Genomic DNA, 19,324 nt, shown 5'->3' with positions numbered 1-19,324 from the left:
AAACATTGTTGGTGACTCCTCCCTTATATATATACACATATATATATATATATATAAATATATATATATATATATATATATATATATATATATATATATATATATATATATATATATATAAGGGAGTAGTCACCAACAATGTTTATTTTTTAACATTATTTTATTATTATATATATATTTATACAAGATGCATATACCCGGCGTTGCCAAGTTAAAACACGTTGCAAGGCGAAGTTTTTAGTCACATAATATTTAACATACTTGTGCTTATCTGACCGATCTTGTCTGAAAATTTATAGGTACCTGATTGACAGTTTGTTTGACTGCTGTTTCCAATTGACAGTACAGGAGTCTTAACATATATACAATACACACAGACACAAACGCACAGACACACACACACACGTATATATATATATATATATATATATATATATATATATATATATATATATATATATATATATATATATACAATACATATACCCGGCGTTGCCAAGTTAAAACACGTTGCCAGGCGAAGCTTTTAGTCACATACTATTAAACATACTCCGAATATCCAAACTTCTTTCAATTTTTCTGAAAGTGGGCCACATTTTGAATTGATGAAAACATAAAACACGCCCATTTTCGTCTCAAAACTAAACAGAAAATAACTCTAATTAATGAAAGGAGAAAATAACGCTCATAGCTTACAAAAAAACTTGCTTCAATTTTTATACACAACTGATATCGGCCTGTCTTTTGCAAATTTCACACATAGCCAGTTTATATGTCTGGCAATGTTCTTAGATATGTTTTGTACAGAAATTAATCCGATAAATATCGAAAATCGAAAAGATCCCATCTTAAAAATAGTCTTCCTTTCTCATAGATAAAAAATAAGTTTATAGGAGACTATCTTACGTTACAGCGGCCAAGGAATATAATAAAATTTCAGCAAATCATTTCTTCTTAAAAAAAAAAACAACAAAAAAGTTTATTGTAATCTAGAGATATAGCTCAGTGGTAGATCATTTGACTACAGATCGAATGATCCTATGTTCCGTCCCGGGGTACCTCACCATTTTTACGTTTATTTTTTCGTATTAATAAGTTCGATTTACGATCTAAAAAGAGGTACCGTTTACAATCGCAGCAAATAAGTTCTTCGTTTGCACATTTTCAAACTAAAAATTAATCAGAGGTGACTTTTCCAGGGCACTACTCGTCAAGCCCAAATATCAGCTGACGTGATATTGTAAACAAACACAGACGGAATTTAACGAACGGTATCACCATTATTTTTTTTTTTTTACTTTTTAGTTATATTTTATTTTATTTTAATTTATTTATTTATTTTATTTTATTTGAGGGGGGAATTAGTCATCCAGGAAAATTATTCCTTGTAATATATAATAATCAATAGAGAATTCATTGTATAATAACACTAGCAGGCATCCCGGCATTGCTCGGTCGTAAAACACGCTTAAATATGATATTTTGATTAATGCAGATTTCGTATTTATTATTATGTTATGTTGGACCCAATATATAGTAATGATTTAAAAAGTTTAAAAAAAGAAATGACGTGCGCCACCACCGAGAATCGAAACCAAAGCGCTTAGCTTACGATTTACTATTTCCTTCGACGTTAATGGCTGCGCTATGAAGACATGGTTGTTGCAAAGTTAAAAATTAAAACCTAAACCAATAGCTATTAGGTTACGCACGCATAATAGTAATACCGTCGTTCGACCTTCATTTGACAAATTTCATTTTTTTTATTTTCACACTTTTGCACCGATTTTCCCCGACTAAACCCAAATATAAAGTTTCACATGGGTTCGAATAAAATATATATGAAGTTGCACATGTGCAGACCAAAAACTTACAGAGGAGTTTAGTAGGCAAAATTTTTTAAACAAATATATATACGCATAATCTATATATCTATAAAAGTGAACGTGTCTGTCTGTCTGTCTGTCTGTCTGTCTGTGTGTCTGTCTGTCTGTGTACATTTCCCTACGCAATAACTCTGTCAATTAATGTCTATAGACTCGAAATTTTAAATACCGGGTACTGAGATTTGGGAAAATCGATGTGACGGGTGTCAGCCAGAAATTTGGCTGTTAAGGGGTCAAATTTCAACGATTTGACCTTTAAGAACTCTACCAAACTCCTCCGACAATTTTGGGTCTAGACACTTGAAATTTTAGATATAGGTTCCTTGAACATGGATCTAACTTAATAAAGTGATTTAAGCCCGAAACAATAAATTTTAAGGGGTCATAATAGGGGTCAAAGTTTTAAAAAATTAACCATTTTTTTTTGTTTTTTTGCTTTTTTTGCACAGCATACACCTCCAAACACCCGAGCAAGGGGTCAAAGTTCAACGATTTGACCTTTGAGAATTCTACCAAACTCCTCCGCCAATTGTGGGTCTAAACACTTGAAATTTTAGATATAGGATCCTTGGACATGGATATAACTTAATAACTTGATTTGAGTCCAAAACAATAAATGTTAAGGGGACATAATAGGGGTCAAAGTTTTAAAAAATTGACCGCTTTTTCTTTTTCTTTTTTGTTTCTCAGCATACACCTCCAAACACCCGGGCAACGCCGGGCTGAAATGCTAGTTAATATATATAGAAAGATGTTTGTTTTTACTATAACCTTTTTTCCGCAAATATTAAGCAAGTATAAATCCTACAGAATATCTGCATGAATATAATTACACTTAATGGTTAACTAAAGACGATCATCCCATAAGAAAACTGAAAAAAACTAATAGGGATTTAATTAAAATAGTTGTTTGTTTGTTTTTTTGTTTTACGGCATATCGACCCTTTTCAGGTTATTTAATGCCGAATCCAGTGATTTTGAAGAACAATTTTTTAATAGAGTATCTTTGTTTTGTTTTTTTATTTAAGTCGGTTTCTGTTTATCCCATATTCGGGACCCTAACTGGTTCTACCAGTCCGGGTCAGAGTGGACCTGGGAGCAATGTCAATTAAAGGGTGGCTCCACACTCCCCAAAGTCCGCAAGCTGGGGCCTCACCATCGGATATAGTTTAAGGTCAGTTTAATCAAAATGAATGTTTAAAAGAATATGCAAATTAGTTAGATGTCTTGCAGATAAACGCAATTCCACGACCCATATATAACAAAATTGCATTTTCTTTTTAAATAAATAGAAAAAAAGGCTTGTTAACATGAATATAAATACACACAAAAAAAACTAGAGGAATATAAACAAACGCAATCGGCGTAAATTAAAATGCCATGTTTAAGTGTATTGTACGACCGGGCAACGCCGGGTTGCCAGCTAGTATATATATATTTTTTTACGAGCGCCGCTCTCGTGAGTCAATCGGTAGAACTGCTGACTGTCCACACGATGGTTCTAGGTTCAATCCTCGGCTTGTGAGAGGTGCTAGTCTGGCGGCACTGATGAGTTGTGATACCACGAAATAGGACGGTATGTCGATAACTACAAATATTTTAAGCCCCCCTCTTTGGGGAGAACACTGTCGTAAGTAATCTCACCCGCTACTTAATTGGCTGAAAAATGCGACGCTCACTCTTTGTTTATAAACAAAGCGGTTAGAGTACTGTACAAGTGGTGGACGGATGTTTGTTTAAATAGACTTTTGGCGAGATTATTTGCGTGGGTCGATCGGTAGACCTGCTGACTGTCAACACGACGGTTCTAGGTTCAATCCTCGGCTTGGGAGAGGTGCTAGTGTAGTAGCAGCCGCCGATTAGCGTAATAGTTAGGAGCCTTGACTGTCGTACAGACGGTCGGGTTTTAATCCTGGTTTGAGGTAGTTGCCTGTCTAGCCGCACTGATGAGCTGTGAAACAGAGAAACAGTACTGTATTTAGATGACTATATATATATATAAATATATATATATATATATATAAATTATGCTGGAATAAAAGTCTATATATTTACGTTTTCAATATGAAAATTAATTTGTGAAACAGTGTATCTGTTGTATGCATTAATCAAATTGTGAACAAACAAACGAGAATATCATAATACTAGAAGATGTACGCGGGGTTGCCCGATATTAAACGTAAGGTTAAATGCCTTTTAAAAAATTAAGTAAAAAAAACATCGGAAAAAAACTGAGACATGTGCGTGCGAGGATTATATATATTTTTTTTCTAAGCAGTTCTCTTCTTGTAAGTATAAAAATATTCGAGCTGAGATCGAAGCCAAAACCTAAAGACAGTGAATCAAGTGCGATAGCCATTAGACCAGCTTGCCATTATCGAACCGCATGAAACAGTTGACAAACAGATAAAAATCAGATGACCCCGAAGTACCAATTTTTTTTTTCAATTCTGACCCTTTATATAAAAGTGAGAACGTCTGTGTGTATACGTGCGCGTGTGTGCGCGCGCGCGTGTGTGTGTTCGCGCCCTTGCCTGTATCGATCGATCTGACAGCGGCCGATGCGAACAGCCAGTCGTCACTCCAGCAGAAGGTTGGAAGATTCCGGCGTGTGTTCGGCTTTATTGCGGGAAAACTTGACACTTCAAGTCTTCCAATTCTGTCCGTTCTTAGCAGTCGTTCTCCTCAGCGAAGGCGGATTTACCTTCCATACTGTGCAATCGTCGTTGTCTTTGCTTTTCCCTTTTTTTTTTTTTTTTTTGCTTTTTTCCCCTCAACCTCCCCCCCCCTCCTCCATTTTTTTATCCTATCGTTGCCGGAAAGGACTTGTCCAGAAGAGTGCACTTTCGATCCGAGCGTCGACGACGCAAGCAACGCACATGTGTTTTGTATCTGATCGGTCCCAAACAAATCTGTAAAAAAAAAAAAAAAAAAAAAAAAAGGAAAGAAAGAAAATAATAAATAAATAAATAAATAAACGACGTAGCTGCATTTTTGCACGGTCGTTCCGAGTTGCCGTATGGAGTGATTGGAGTCGTCAAACGGCGGGGAAAAAAAAAAGAAGACTTTTGCTTCACGGCGATTCTGTTTCTATTTTTCCTTAACAGGTAAGATAATTCTACAACTTTTTTCTTTTTTCGTTTTTATTCCTATTTTTTTCGCTTTTTTAATTCGTTTTTCAGAAGCCTATCCTCCCCGCTTCCGTATGCCGGTCCGCCCGTCCTTCACGGTAAAAATTTTTTTCAACAAATCTTAATATCGCAAAAATTAAATAGACATGACATGAATATTTGAGCGTGCATTAAAGCACATACTATCTGTCTATAAAAGTGAAATTGTCTGTGTGTGTGAACCTTTCCCTACCAAACTACTCTGTCAATTTTTAGTCTACATAATTGAGACTTGACATAAAGGGTTTTGAGATTTGGAAAAATCTTTTTAATCGATTTTCGGACAAAAATTTGGCTGTTAAGGGGTCAAAGTTCAACGATTTGACCTTTGCAAACTCTACCAAAGTACGCCACCAAGTTTTGGTCTAAACACTTGAAATTTTAGATGTAGGTTACTTAGACATGGATCAAAGTTTTTAATTTGATTTGAGTCCAAAACAATAAATTTTAAAGGGTTAAACTTGGAATCAAAATTTTAACAAATTGACCTCTGCCATCTCTACCAAATTACTCAGCCAATTATCGGTTTAAACAGGTGAAATCTTACATAAATTGTATTCAGACATATGGCAAGCTTTTTAATCGTTTTTTTTTTTTTTGCCAAAAATTTGGTTGCCAAGGGGTCAAAGTTCAAAAGATTTGACCTGTGCGGTCTCTAGCAAACTATTCAACTAATTTGGGGTCTAAACATTTGAAATTTTACATAAAAACATGCAGCAAGTTTTGGGGCGAAAATTTAGCTGCCAAGAGGTCAAATTTGAAAGAGTTGACCTTTGCAGACTCTACCAAACTCCTCTGCCAATTTTGGATCTAAACACTTGAAATTTTAGATGTAGATTACCTGGACATGAGTCAAACTTTTTAATATATATATATATATATATATATATATATATATATATATATATATATATATATGCACATAAAGTTATGAACAGTGCATAGGGCCTGAACAAAGCCGGGCTGAACTGCTAGATTGTAAATAATCCAGGCTCGATATCGTCAATTGTTTTGAACTTATTAAAAAGAAGTATTTTTCTGTTGCGTTAACAATTTTTCGCATGTAAAAAGAAGATAGTTTTACATTGAAAGATTGACAAGCATTCATTTGGTAAAAGTCTAATTTAATAAGTTGTTCGTCTATTACCAACGTTCTGTCTATCACTCTCACCCTCTCTCTCTCTCTCTCTCTCTCTCTCTCTCTCTCTCTCTCTGTATGTTATTGTAACCTTCGCTCTCAATTTATACTATACCTATAACTCTCGCTTCCTCATCTCTCTTTCCTCTATTCTCTCTCTCTCTCTCTCTCTTTCACTCTTTCTCTGCTTATAAATAGTGGCAAGAAAAAAAAAATAAAATGATGGAAAAATCTTTTTCGTGTGCATTCAGACTATTGTCCTTATTTTGGTTGTATTTTTTGGTTGTTTTTTTTTTGTTTGTTTTTTTCTCCAACAAAGTTCCAGCCGATGTATATTTTGTCCAAAATTTGCAACTAAAATTGAGTCCGAGTTTCTGAAGTTTTTAAGTTAATCTTGACTATCACGCTTAAGTTTGAAATAAGCCCTGTCGCCGCTTTGTCATTTAGTTGTAAGTTTTACCAACTTCCTGTCTATCACTTTCACACATACTCTCTCTCTATCTCTCTTTGTATTCTACTAGAACCTTCGCTCTCAATTTTTACTATAGTTATAACTCTCGCTTCCACATCTCTCTTTTCTCTATTCTCTCTCTCTCCGTTTCTCTCTCTGGCTCTGCTTATTGATAGTAGCAAGTAATTAAAAAAAAAAAAATGAATAAAGTGACGGAAAAATCTTTTTCGTGTGCATTCAGACTAATGTCCTTATTTTGTTTTTTGTTTATTTTTTTTTTTTTTGGGGGGGGGGGTCACAAAATTTCGGCCGGTGTCCTCTGTCCAAGATTTGCAACTAAAATATGTGTCTGAGTTTTGAAATTTTGAAGTTAATCTTGACTATCACGCTTAAGTTTGAAATAAGCCCTGTCGCCGGTTTGTCATTTAGTTGTAAGTTTTACCAACTATCACCAACTTCTTCTTCTTCTTCTTCTTCTTCTTCTTCTTCTTCTTCTTCTTCTTCTTCTTCTTCTTCTTCTCTCTCTCTCTCTCTCTCTCTCTCTCTGAATGTTATTTGTAACCTTCACTCTCAATGTATACTATATATAACTCTCGCTTCCACTTCCCTCTTTTCTCCATTCTCTCTCCTCCCTTCCCTCTTTTGCTCTTTCTCTGCTTATTAATAGCCACAAATAGTTTTTAAAAAAATGAAAAGACTAAAGTGATTGAAATATGTTCCCAAATCTTTTTCATTTGTATATTTTATATCATTCGGAATAATATTCTAATTTTGATTGGTTTTTTTTTTTTGTTTTTTGTTTTTTCACAAAGTTTCGGTCGATGTATTCCTGTCTTCTTTCAGATACCTCTTTTCGAAATTTGAAATATTTATATCGAATTCGAAAACTTATACAAAATTTCGAAGTAAATAAAGGGTTCAGTCCAAATAATATAAGTTTTGAATAGTCCATTAAAAACAAAAGAGAATATCCTCACAGATAGTAATTCTATTTAACACATAGCTCGAGAGAGAAAGAGAGAGGAAGTAGAGAAAGTAAACATAGCGAACGGAAATTAATTTGGGATTAACTTTTTTACTGTCTTTGTTTTTTTCTTTTTTTTTTTTTTTGTTTGTTTCGTTTTTTTTTACTGGCTTTGCAAACTCAGTATTTTTTTTTTAATTCAAAAACGTGTCGCAATTGTTTCTGAGTTTTGATGCGTCTAAAGAGGCTCTGTCCGTTGGGATGCTCATGCTAAACCGATTAGTACTTAAATATTTTCTTTAATATATGACCTTTTGTAAATAAAACGTAAATGAGTAAAATTGTTTTTAAAATTTAATTGATTAATAGGAGAGTTATCGAATTAATGTCCACTGCAGATAAAAACGTGCGCTGCTTACGGTGAACCATGTATTCATTCTTTTACTGTTCTAATCTTCATAATTGTTGTTGTTTCACCACGTTTCAGCCAAGTCATCCTCTGGCCTTCTTCAGGTGATTAATCGCGACGGGATAGGAATATTGAGTCTTGTAACTGTATTCCTAGAAATAACTGCCTTTCATATTTGTCTCAGCACGTTTTAGCTAACTAATCCTTTGACCTGTTTGGGTACGATTGAACCCGCTATATTTAGACAGCGCTTACCTGGATCCGTAGAGACTCGATGCCTCTATCCATTGAGCCACGGGCCTGAAGAGCGATCAAGGTGGCATTTTATGGTCTTATGAATTCATTTTTTTTCTTTTCTTATCTGGTCTTCCATTTTCTTGTCCGTACCGAATGGTTATATATAAGCTTTATTTTATTTTTATTTTTTTCATTTTTTTTTTTTTCCTGTTTTTCTTGCTTTTTTTTTTTTTTTAAATCATTTTGGATGAGGTTTCATAATTCGTTTATTAATTCTTTTGGGTATTGCTATCCTTATCATTATAGTTGCGGTGAAGCAATAACTATGAAGAAGAAGGTAACAGTTCACAAAAACTGAATGCACAAATTATGAAACCTCATCTCAGAGATTTAAAAAAAACATAAACGAATATAATTATAATTTTTTTTTATTATTACATTTTCACCCCAAACAAGGCACATTGCCACTTTGGTGTAAGGGGCTACTATCAAGGACATAAGCTACTGGGGTACTATGTAGGGAGTTTGACAGTAAGATGCCGATTCACGTTACACTTGAACTTCTACATGTCAGTACAGTTGGGGAAGCAGGGAGCCGGAATGGGATTCTAAAGTCTAGCGGTTCTGGAGAAGAAACTACTGGAGTAGAAGGCTCTCTTACATCTAGGGATCTCTACTGTGTAGGGGTGGGATTTAGCTGCTTGTCGGGTTTGTCGAAGGTATTTACGTCGTGGGGACACATGTACTTGCAGTTCGTCAGAGCATTCACCATTAAAATACTTGTAGAACAGGCAGAGGCTTGCAACATTTCGTCGGTGGGACAGAGACTGAAGCTTAGATGACAGTTCAAGACCTATCAGGTTGGACTCTATTTTGGATCTTGTCTAGGGGCGAGAGACTAGTAGCAGATACACCAGCCCAAATGTGACAACAATACTCTATACATGGGCGAATGGTGGCCTTATAGAGGTACAGGATACTTTCATGCGTCAGTAGCTTTCTAGCACAGTAGCGAGAACCTACCTTCTTCGTAGCGATCCTGGTATTGCTCTCAATGTAATTGTTCCAACTCATGTTTCCTGTGAACGTTAGGCTGAGGAGTTTAAAAGAAGTATTTTCAGATAATGTGTTCTTGGCCATTTTTATTGGAGGTAGAGGAGTTGTCTTGTAATTATTGAAGGAAACAAGCTTAGTCTTGGCAGCATTGAATGTGACCATCCATTTATGTCCCCATTCCACTACAGATTGGAGGTCATCCTCTAGTGTTTCTGCCATTTCTTTAGATATGTGTTCTTTAGTTTCCCTGTCGTGCATGTTATAGAGCGTGGTGTCTTCATCATATATACCCATCGCAGGGGCAATTTTGTCGGGGAGGTCATTTATGAGTATTGGGAATTATAAAGGTTCAAGGATAGAACCTTGAGGCACTACCGCATTTATATCATATTGTTTAGATGTACAACACTCGAGGATAACCTGGATTTTTATCTAATCTAAGGATTTAATTATGTTAAGTAATCGTCCAGTGGTACCGTATGGTTTGATTTTCTTGAGATGACCTTTATGCCATACTCTGTCAAAAGCCTTAGATATATCTAGAGCTACCGTTTTACCCTCCCCTGCTTTGTCCAGTGAATGGTATATATATATATATATATATATATATATATATATATATATATATATATATATATATATATATATATAATGACTACTAATCAAAAATATTGATTGAATAATAGATGAAACTGATTCTATTTTTCCACTCTTGATTTTCGGGGTATACTGAAAACTGATATATCAATGTAGTCGATATATATTAGATAGGAAAAATCTTGAAAGATTCCCAAATCTTCATGCCTTATAAGTGTTGGGATGATTAATTGGTCTCGGAATTCGGTACAATTTATACCTTTTTTCCGATACCAAAAACTATTCTTTTTATTGTTTTTATTGTTATTTTTTTGTTTAAACTTTTACGTTTGATGACTCGTATTAATGAGGAAATGGCCAATATTTATTGATTTTAAATTGCCAGTAAAACTAATATCTATTGATCTCTCCCCACGGATGCATATTTACGTTTATGAAAATATATGCATATATTACATGGGTTTTTACTGTCATCTAACCCCCAAATAAACAACTTATATCTTCAGAAATTCAAAAAGACTCGGAATCGGTAATTGTATCGGAATCGGTAAAAAAATATTGAAATCCTCCCGTCACTAGTATTTATAGATATCTGCGGAGAGTGTTAATGTTGCTGACATAGGGTTAATCATTTTTGGGGTTCTAAAAAAAGACTATGTTGTTAATGTTTCAAATATTGGGCATACCTCTATATAAAGTCAGGCACAGATTTGTTATATGCTATTACTCTCAGTTATTTCTTAGCCAAGATCATCATCATAAATATGAATAATAGTTTTATAATAAAATAATGCATAAAAATATTTCATAGATTTTATTAACTTCTAATCCGCTATGATAGATTAAAAAAATTCAAAATCATATTACAAATTATATTATTGTCTTGATCGAGCAATTGTTCAAACCCTAAGTGTTATTTCTGCAACATTTCGAACGGATTAGTCTAAATATTCACGAAACCATAACCAATAAATCAGGTACTAACTCAAAGAATACGAAAATTTTACTGAGCCACTAACTGTTCGCTTTTCTTTTCCAAACAACAACTAACATATCTGAGGACGCTCTAAAGCCAATCCGACCAAAACGTACACAAATAACACTCAAGATAAGAACAATAGTTCGATCAAGACAAGAAATACAAACAATCAGATTTTATCTCACAGATTGAGAACATAAAAATCGAAATTATTTCTGTGCTCATGATTATTTTAACAAAACATGCTTTCAGTTGTTGAATTGTTTTACAAATGTTTTGTTTTTTCTTACGATAACCTAATTAGTCAACATCTAGCAATTACGCTCCCTAAACCAAGACAACGGAAATGGATTTAATTGATTCAAATACAAAACGGAATCTACCAAGCATGAAAAGAAACACGAAACTATACAGAAAAAATATATAAAATAAAAAATAAAAACATTTTTATTTTTTACTGTTTCGTTATAACGCTAATGTTAAAACAAAAAACTTTTATTAAAGAAATGTAAAAAATAAATTTTATTATTTTTTATTGTTAAAACAAAAAATAAATTAACGCTAATGTTAAAACAAAAGACTTTAATTAAAGAAATGTAAAAAATAAATTTTATTATTTTTTATTGTTAAAACAAAAAATAAATTAACGCTAATGTTAAAACAAAAGACTTTTATTAAAGAAATGTAAAAAATAAATTTTATTATTTTTTATTGTTAAAACAAAAAATAAATTAACGCTGATGTTAAAACAAAAAACTTTAATTAAAGAAATGTAAAAAATAAATTTTATTATTTTTTATTGTTAAAACAAAAAATAAATTAACGCTAATGTTAAAACAAAAGACTTTTATTAAAGAAATGTAAAAATAAATTTTATTATGTTTTATTGTTAAAACAAAAAAATAAATTAACGCTAATGTTAAAACAAAAAACTTTAATTAAAGAAATGTAAAAAATAAATTTTATTATTTTTTATTGTTAAAACAAAAAAATAAATTAACGCTAATGTTAAAACAAAAAACTTTTATTAAAGAAATGTAAAAATAAATTTTATTATTTTTTATTGTTAAAACAAAAAAATAAATTAACGCTAATGTTAAAACAAAAAACTTTAATTAAAGAAATGTAAAAAATAAATTTTATTATTTTTTATTGTTAAAACAAAAAAATAAATTAACGCTAATGTTAAAACAAAAAACTTTAATTAAAGAAATGTAAAAAAATAAATTTTATTATTTTTTATTGTTAAAACAAAAAAATAAATTAACGCTAATGTTAAAAGAAAAAACTTTAATTAAAGAAATGTAAAAAATAAATTTTATTATTTTTTATTGTTAAAACAAAAAAATAAATTAACACTAATGTTAAAACAAAAACAAACTTTAATTAAAGAAGTATAAAAAATTAATTTTATTATTTTTTATTGTTAAAACAAAAAATAAATTAACGCTAATGTTAAAACAACAAACTTTAATTAAAGAAATGTAAAAAATAAATTGTATTATTTTTTATTGTTAAAACAAAAAAATAAATTAACGCTAATGTTAAAACAAAAAAACTTTAATTAAAGAAATGTAAAAAATAAATTTTATTATTTTTTATTGTTAAAATAAAAACTTAAATTAAGAAATGTAAAAAAGTAAAAGTTTATTATTATTTATTATTAAAACAAAAAAAACTGAAATTAAAGAAATGTACAAAAATCAAGATTTTTATTTTATTGTTAAACAAAAAAACCTTAAATTAAAGAAATGTAAAAACATAAAAGTTTATTATTTATTGTTAACACAAAAAATTACATTAAAGAAATGTAAAAAATAAAAGCTTATTTTTTTGTTAAAACGAAAAACTTAAATTAAAGAAATGTAAAAAAAAAGTAAAAGTTTTTTTTTGTTAAAACGAAAAACTTAAATTAAAGAAATGTAAAAATAAATAAAAGCTTATTTTTTTGTTAAAACGAAAAACTTAAATTAAAGAAATGTAAAAAGAAGTAAGAGTCTTTTAGTATTATTGTTTTATGATAAAACGGGAATTGTCAAAACCAAAACAATTTCTTCAAACGAAACATATTTGTATGGTTTCTCCGTTCACACACGAAACAATAAAAAATAAAGAAAAAGTTCATTTTTTTATATTTCTGTAAATGAAATAATACATTAAATATGTTAACACAAGACGTGTTAAAACTGGGAAAGGTTTTATTTGCTGTTTCTGTATGGTTCCGTGTTTCGTTTCATGTTTGTTGGCTTCCGTTGCATATTTGTATCATCTGTATCCGTTTCCGCCGTTTTGATTTAGGGAGAGCAATGGTTAGAAATTAAACCATTAGCGGTCTTTTTGTTTTATTTATTTTATTTACCAAAACATATACAAGATAATATTTGTAAAAATTTATTGTGAAAAATTTTTATTTGAATTCATAAATGAAGCACTAATTCGTACTAGATAATATAACATTTCGTTAGGAATACTTACTAAAATATTTTGATTGAATAATAGATAAAACTGATTGTTTCCTTACGTTTTTGATTGTCACATATACTAAAAACTAAAACACTAGTGTGGCCATTATACATCAGATAATAGTCCTAAGATTTAAAGACATGCCACTCTTTATGACGAACTATAAATACTTTTTTTTTTTTTTTTTTTTTTCTAATTATTCGTGGAATCCTTTGGGATGACGATTCATAACTTGTGCATTCATTCTTTTAGCGAACTGCTTCGACTAATTAAACTCCTGAACTTCTTCAAAGACTCAACACCTCCATTCAGTACGCCGACTAATCCTCTGATCTGCTTTGGGTAGAATTGAAGCTTCAGATATTGTTCGTTTGGAATCGTAGAGCCTCAACAGCTCTATACACTACGCCACGAGCCCTGTGGCGTGGCTTTTGAGTCTCTACGGTTATAAGTAACATTGCCTGAAGTTTCAATTCTACCCAAAGCAGGCCAGAGGATTAGTTGGCCAAAACGTGGCGAGACAACAACTATGGAAGGCAGTAATTACTGGAAATAAGTTACAAGACTCGACATTCCTATCGTGTCATGGTTAAGCCCAGAGGTTTAGTTGGCCGAAACGTGGTGAAACAACCAACATATATGAAAATGAGGATAAAAGTCCGCAACAAGAATGAATGCACGAATTATAGATATTTTGGAAAAATACAGATATTGCTGGGAAATGTTTGGTAATCCTTCTTGCCCTTAAAAGGGACTATTTGCGCTAATGAGTTAAAAAAATAAAACAAAACGTTTTGTTTGGTCTGACACGTTTTTAGCCCGTAAGAGGCTTTTCGTTCTTTGTTCGATCGACCACGTTCAAGTTTAAAATAGCTAAGACATTCTTCTAAGATGATTACATGAGACCTTCTTTGACATTTTAATAAGTGCCAAAAGGTTGGACATCTCCATTTCTCGAGAACAACTAAAACAATAGTAATACCTTCTTCGACACATTAATAAGTGCAAGATTTCGGGACACGGCATTTTATATTAAAGGCCAACTCTGGCTGCATATGATACTTAAACCTAGAGGTTTTTTTCAAAAGGACGTTTCACTTTTTCGACATTTTAATCATTTGTTGTGTGAGTTGAAGTCAATATATTTCTCCGTGAAATTGTCATTTCTGGTCTCTGTACCTGTTATATGCTATACAGTGTGTGTGTGTGTGTGTGTGTGTGTGTGTGTGTGTGTGTGTGTGTGTGTGTGTGTGTGTGTGTGTGCGCGCGCGTGTGTGTGTGTGTGTGTAATCTATTGGGTGTGTTTATTTCCTTTTAATTAACTGTTTAACTCCTTTTATCAGGTCGTGAATGTCTAGTGCATAAGTCTGTCTTAACGGCTGTGCTCGTCTGGTCTCTGAGTGTGGGTGCGTGTGTGTCAGAACAGTAACATATACGTAACGACATACCTGTCTTCTACTGGGCCTCTGGGAGATTTGTCGATAATTTTGGGGGAGCTGGAACCTGTTTTAACGAAGACACTTCAGGCCAGGAACCTAAGATGCAGAGTGTTTATATATATATATATATATATATATATATATATATATATATATATATATATATATATATATATATATATATATAATCTTATTCACTCAAAGACGTTTGGTCACAGCAGAACGACCTTTGGCTTGTGGTTTCTCTGCCCCCATTTGGAAACCGTCGCCCCCTTTTTGGGAGACTTGCCAAACCCATCTTATCTCTTTGGTGTCTTGAACCCAACTAACTAAAATTAACTCAGTTTATTAAAGCTGGAACCTTTCAGATCCGGCCCTTGTTTACATACCTTTCGGTGCAACTTGATCGGCCACCCAGTTTAATATTTGTCACAACAATACTCTATGGCCCTTTCTGCCTCTGCAATGCTCGCTCAAACTTAATTGTTTCCCACGATTCAATCTATTGTTTACTCCGCTAGACATATAGAAAATTAGACAGACAGATAGATAGATAGATAGATAGATAGATAGATAGATAGATAGATAACTGTATAAATGTTTTCTACCCGGCATTGCCCGGCGATTACATAACATATCTATTTTCACATAATACAAAAAACTGAAAAACGTTTTGTTTTACGTTGATCCAAAAATATATAAATATAAACATTTTAGAAGTATCAAAATCAGAATCGATAATTGTATCAGAATCGGAAAATTAAAACACGATCAGTAATTGTGTAACATAACGCGAACGCGCGTATACAAATGCTTGCGAAATGATGTCACCGGTAGGGAAAATAAGGATTTAAAAAATGATCACGTTAGAGACGGAATAACGTTTGAGATCATTTTAGAGGCGTTGGAGAAAACGATCGTGCGAGGGATGTCACTACGCTGACGAGAGAATAATGTTACAATAAAGTGAGCTTGAGTTATTACTTGATTCCAGTTCCTTTGCGACTGAGTTTGCAATGTGTGGGTCCCGCGTGTAGACGTGTTGGCCATTGGGTAGCGTTACAATGGTATCAGAATCGGGAAAATATATTGGAATCGTCCGTCACTACTGCAAAGTGTTGATGTTGCTTGAAATATGGGTAATTATCTTTCTGGTTCTAAAAAACAGAGGCCATAGGCGCTAATTGGTTTAAAATATATTTATTTTTGGTCTACCATGCTTTTAGATTTTAGAGCCTATTTCGTTCTTCGTTCGATCGATCACGTTTTAATCGAAAATAGCTAACACTTTTCTTTTTTCCTCGACGGATTCATAAAAGCGAGACAAATATTGACATTTTTAAAAGTGTCAAACGTTGGATATCTTTCTTAAACAATAGTCAGAGATTCTTGGACACATCAATAAGTGCAAGACTTCGGACCATGGCGTTTTATGTAAAAAGCCAAACTCTGCGCGCAACTGACACTTTTTTTTACATAGGTATCATCACTTATCAAGGCCAAGAGGCCACTCGAGGATAAGGGTTAACGAGTTTACAGTATAAATTGGACAATATAGTAATCGATAGTAATGGAAATTCGGTAAACTTGTTAACTTATATGGAACGGCTCATCAAGAACTTGTTTACGTTAGACTTGAAGACAACCATATTGTAGTCAGCTAGAAAGCAGGAAGACAGAAGACAATTCAATAGGCGTACAGTTCTAAGAAAGAAGCTTTGTTCATGGAATCTACGTTTAGGCTTAGGCACAGATAAAGAGTGGGTGAAATTAATGATAGTGTTTTCTGTTAGACGGGTGTTTCTTGTGAAAGTTTAGCGAGGGGGGCATAGATTGAAGCTCAGCCGAGCACTTTCCATAAGAATAACGATAAAGCAGAGACATACTCGCGACATCTCTTCTGTGAGAAAGAGGTTGCAAGGAAGAGAAAAGGACATAACCTACGAGGCTACGAAGTCTATTTTGAACACTATCAAGGCAAGATAAGTCCTTTCTAGCAACCCCGTCCCAAATGTGGCAACAGTACTCCATCCTTGGACGTACCTGGCTCTGATATAGATAGAGAATTGCATCAGCAGTGAGATATCTACTGGATCGATAGAAGGATCCCACCATTTTTCCAGCGGGCTTTGGCAACGGATTTAATGTATGTGTTCCATTTAAGATCAGAAGTAAAAGTCAAGCCCAGAAGCTTGTCAAAACATGAGGCCTCCCCACCTGAAGACTCTTTCTAAAAGAGCTTTTCACTTTTTAAAACTATAATAATATGTTGGGTGAATGTAAGTTTCTATATTTTTCCATGAAACTGTCCTTCCTTGTCTCTATGTTTAGGACTACATAGGTTTGCCGGCTTGTTGTCACTTGGCAAAGTTCGCATGCATGAAATACTTGCAACATTAATAAAAAATACATGAACATTTCATTAAGGAAATCTATCTATATATATAAAAGTATGTATGTATATGTGTATGTGTGTATGTTTGTGTGTCTGCTAAAAACTTTCGACGGACACGACGAAAATTCACAAACTCGGTATCATATTGAAGCTTCATCCTTTGCTCGAGAAATATCGAAAAATTGGCCAAAAACGTTAATTTTTTCACCCCGAAATCGACAATTTTCCACAGGGGGTGTCAACAAAAACGGTCCTACGCATGCGTTAGTTGACGTCACGAACTGATTTACTTTAAATAGTTGAAAAACTAACTAAATTTTATGTACGTCACGTTAGGTCAGTTGATTAGCGCATTAGTTCATTATCTAAACGTTTTGGGTTCGAATCGTGGTGTGAGATGTCATTTTTTTTTTCGATTTTTTAAATTTAAATATTGAACCAGTGTTATTTAAGCCATTTTTCACGTAACGATCGTTTGTCTGTTTTTTTTTTTTTACTTTGCTTATTCACCCCAACCACACGCCCAAAAACACCCGGGTACCCACCAATTTTTAAAATTTTAATATCGAAACAGGCTTATTTAAGCCATTTTTCACGTGTTCGTTTTCTGTTTTCATCGTTCGTTTGCCTTACATTAGTTTTTTGTGTTTATTTTTCAATGTTTTTATTACCCCCCCCCCCCGCTTAAGTTTTAACGTTTTTTTTTTTTTTACTTTGCTTATAACAAACAAACCTGGTCATCGACGTCGTCGTCGTCGTCGTCGTCGTCGTCGTAACGCTCGACGACTTCCGTGCGCGCACCTGTCACTTTGATTCTTACTTAAATAAATTCAAACATCTTTCAGTAACTCATTCTGGCTGGCCGATTTTATTTTCAAACTTTGCCTCAGGGCTTCAGGTTCGATCCTACCAACTTTTACCCCCCACTCTGGTTTCTTTTTTATTTAACACCACACACACCTCCAAACACCCGGGCAACGCCGGGTACCCACGCTAGTACTTTCATAAATCAGAGTCCATTTTCTGTAGGCTGTTTTTGAACCCAGTCAACGAGGGGTACTTTTGCTAGTATAATAATAAAACTCTGTGAATCTTCTTTCTTGCATCTTGTTTTCGAGACCGGTTGTTACATCTATTAAAAAGGGGACCACAGGATATATATATATATATATATATATATATATATATATATATATATAATTTTAGTCATTCAATAAATTAAAAAAAATTATAGATGGTAGACATCGAAATCCTATAGTCAGTAGACATTCAGGCCATGCAAAATGAGAGAAACTATAGGATAAAGAGTTATAATATTTCAGATGTATTCTTTGTCTTACATAGAATAATAAAAATCTTTTGATATGAAATTTAACCATTTCACGTTATAATTTTTTAAATTTATTGAATGACTAAAATTTGATTAATTTTATATCGAGCAATTTTTATTTAGGTGGGATAGTACTTATAGAATATTACTGCCAGTAATATTTTGAAAATCTTATAATAACAGGTTACCATACCAGTTGATTATTAGATAATTTTATTCTGAAGTATATGTATATATATATATATATATATATATATATATATATATATATATATATATATATATATACGAGCAAACAGTTAATAAAACATGTTAAAAAACACTTTGAAATGAGTTAAAAAACACTTTGAAATGAGTTAAAAACAGTTTAAAAGGAAACACTAGATAAATGGATAGTTCTTAATTCGCGGAGTTTCGAAGAAATACTTTCCTTCTCATCAGAGGGTAGGAATTAGCAAAATGCGGGATCGGATTTTGCATGCAAAAGTATTTGATGAAACAACGAGTAAGTCAAAGATCTTACTTGAAAACAAAAAAAGTGAAGCAGAGGGAATATGGTGAAGAAAAATGTGATTACACATGAATGGATAGTCTGGTGGAAGATAAAAAAATCCAGTGACGGTAAAATCCAAACGTATAACTTCAAGAAAGTTAATTTAATTTCCATTTGCACAAGCAAAATCCAAGGAAATCCCGTAATTGGAAGAAAATGGTCCATAATAATTCAAAGGCAGAAATCCATGGAAAAAATCACAAACATGTGTTCAAGGAAAAAAGGAAAAATTCCAATAATATTTATAAAAGAAAAAT

At 32.7% G+C, this 19,324-nt stretch overlaps 1 protein-coding gene across 2 annotated transcripts in view; it reads left to right on the top strand.

Annotated features, from left to right (window-relative positions):
- The first annotated feature begins 4,458 nt into the window (after window positions 1-4,458).
- LOC145263104 (calcitonin receptor-like) overlaps window positions 4,459-19,324 on the top strand; it is a 379,387-nt gene continuing 364,521 nt past the window's right edge. For both annotated transcript variants that reach the window (XM_080120034.1, XM_080120035.1), the window contains exon 1: window positions 4,459-4,993. The gene's annotated coding sequence lies outside the window, so the exon portion shown is untranslated. The remainder of the gene's footprint in view (window positions 4,994-19,324) is intronic.

The sequence above is a fragment of the Euprymna scolopes genome, chromosome 38 (genome assembly GCF_053919585.1).
Source record: "Euprymna scolopes isolate OS-2025 chromosome 38, ASM5391958v1, whole genome shotgun sequence".
Taxonomy (NCBI): Eukaryota; Metazoa; Mollusca; class Cephalopoda; order Sepiida; family Sepiolidae; genus Euprymna; species Euprymna scolopes.
This window is presented reverse-complemented; position numbering and strand designations above follow the sequence as displayed.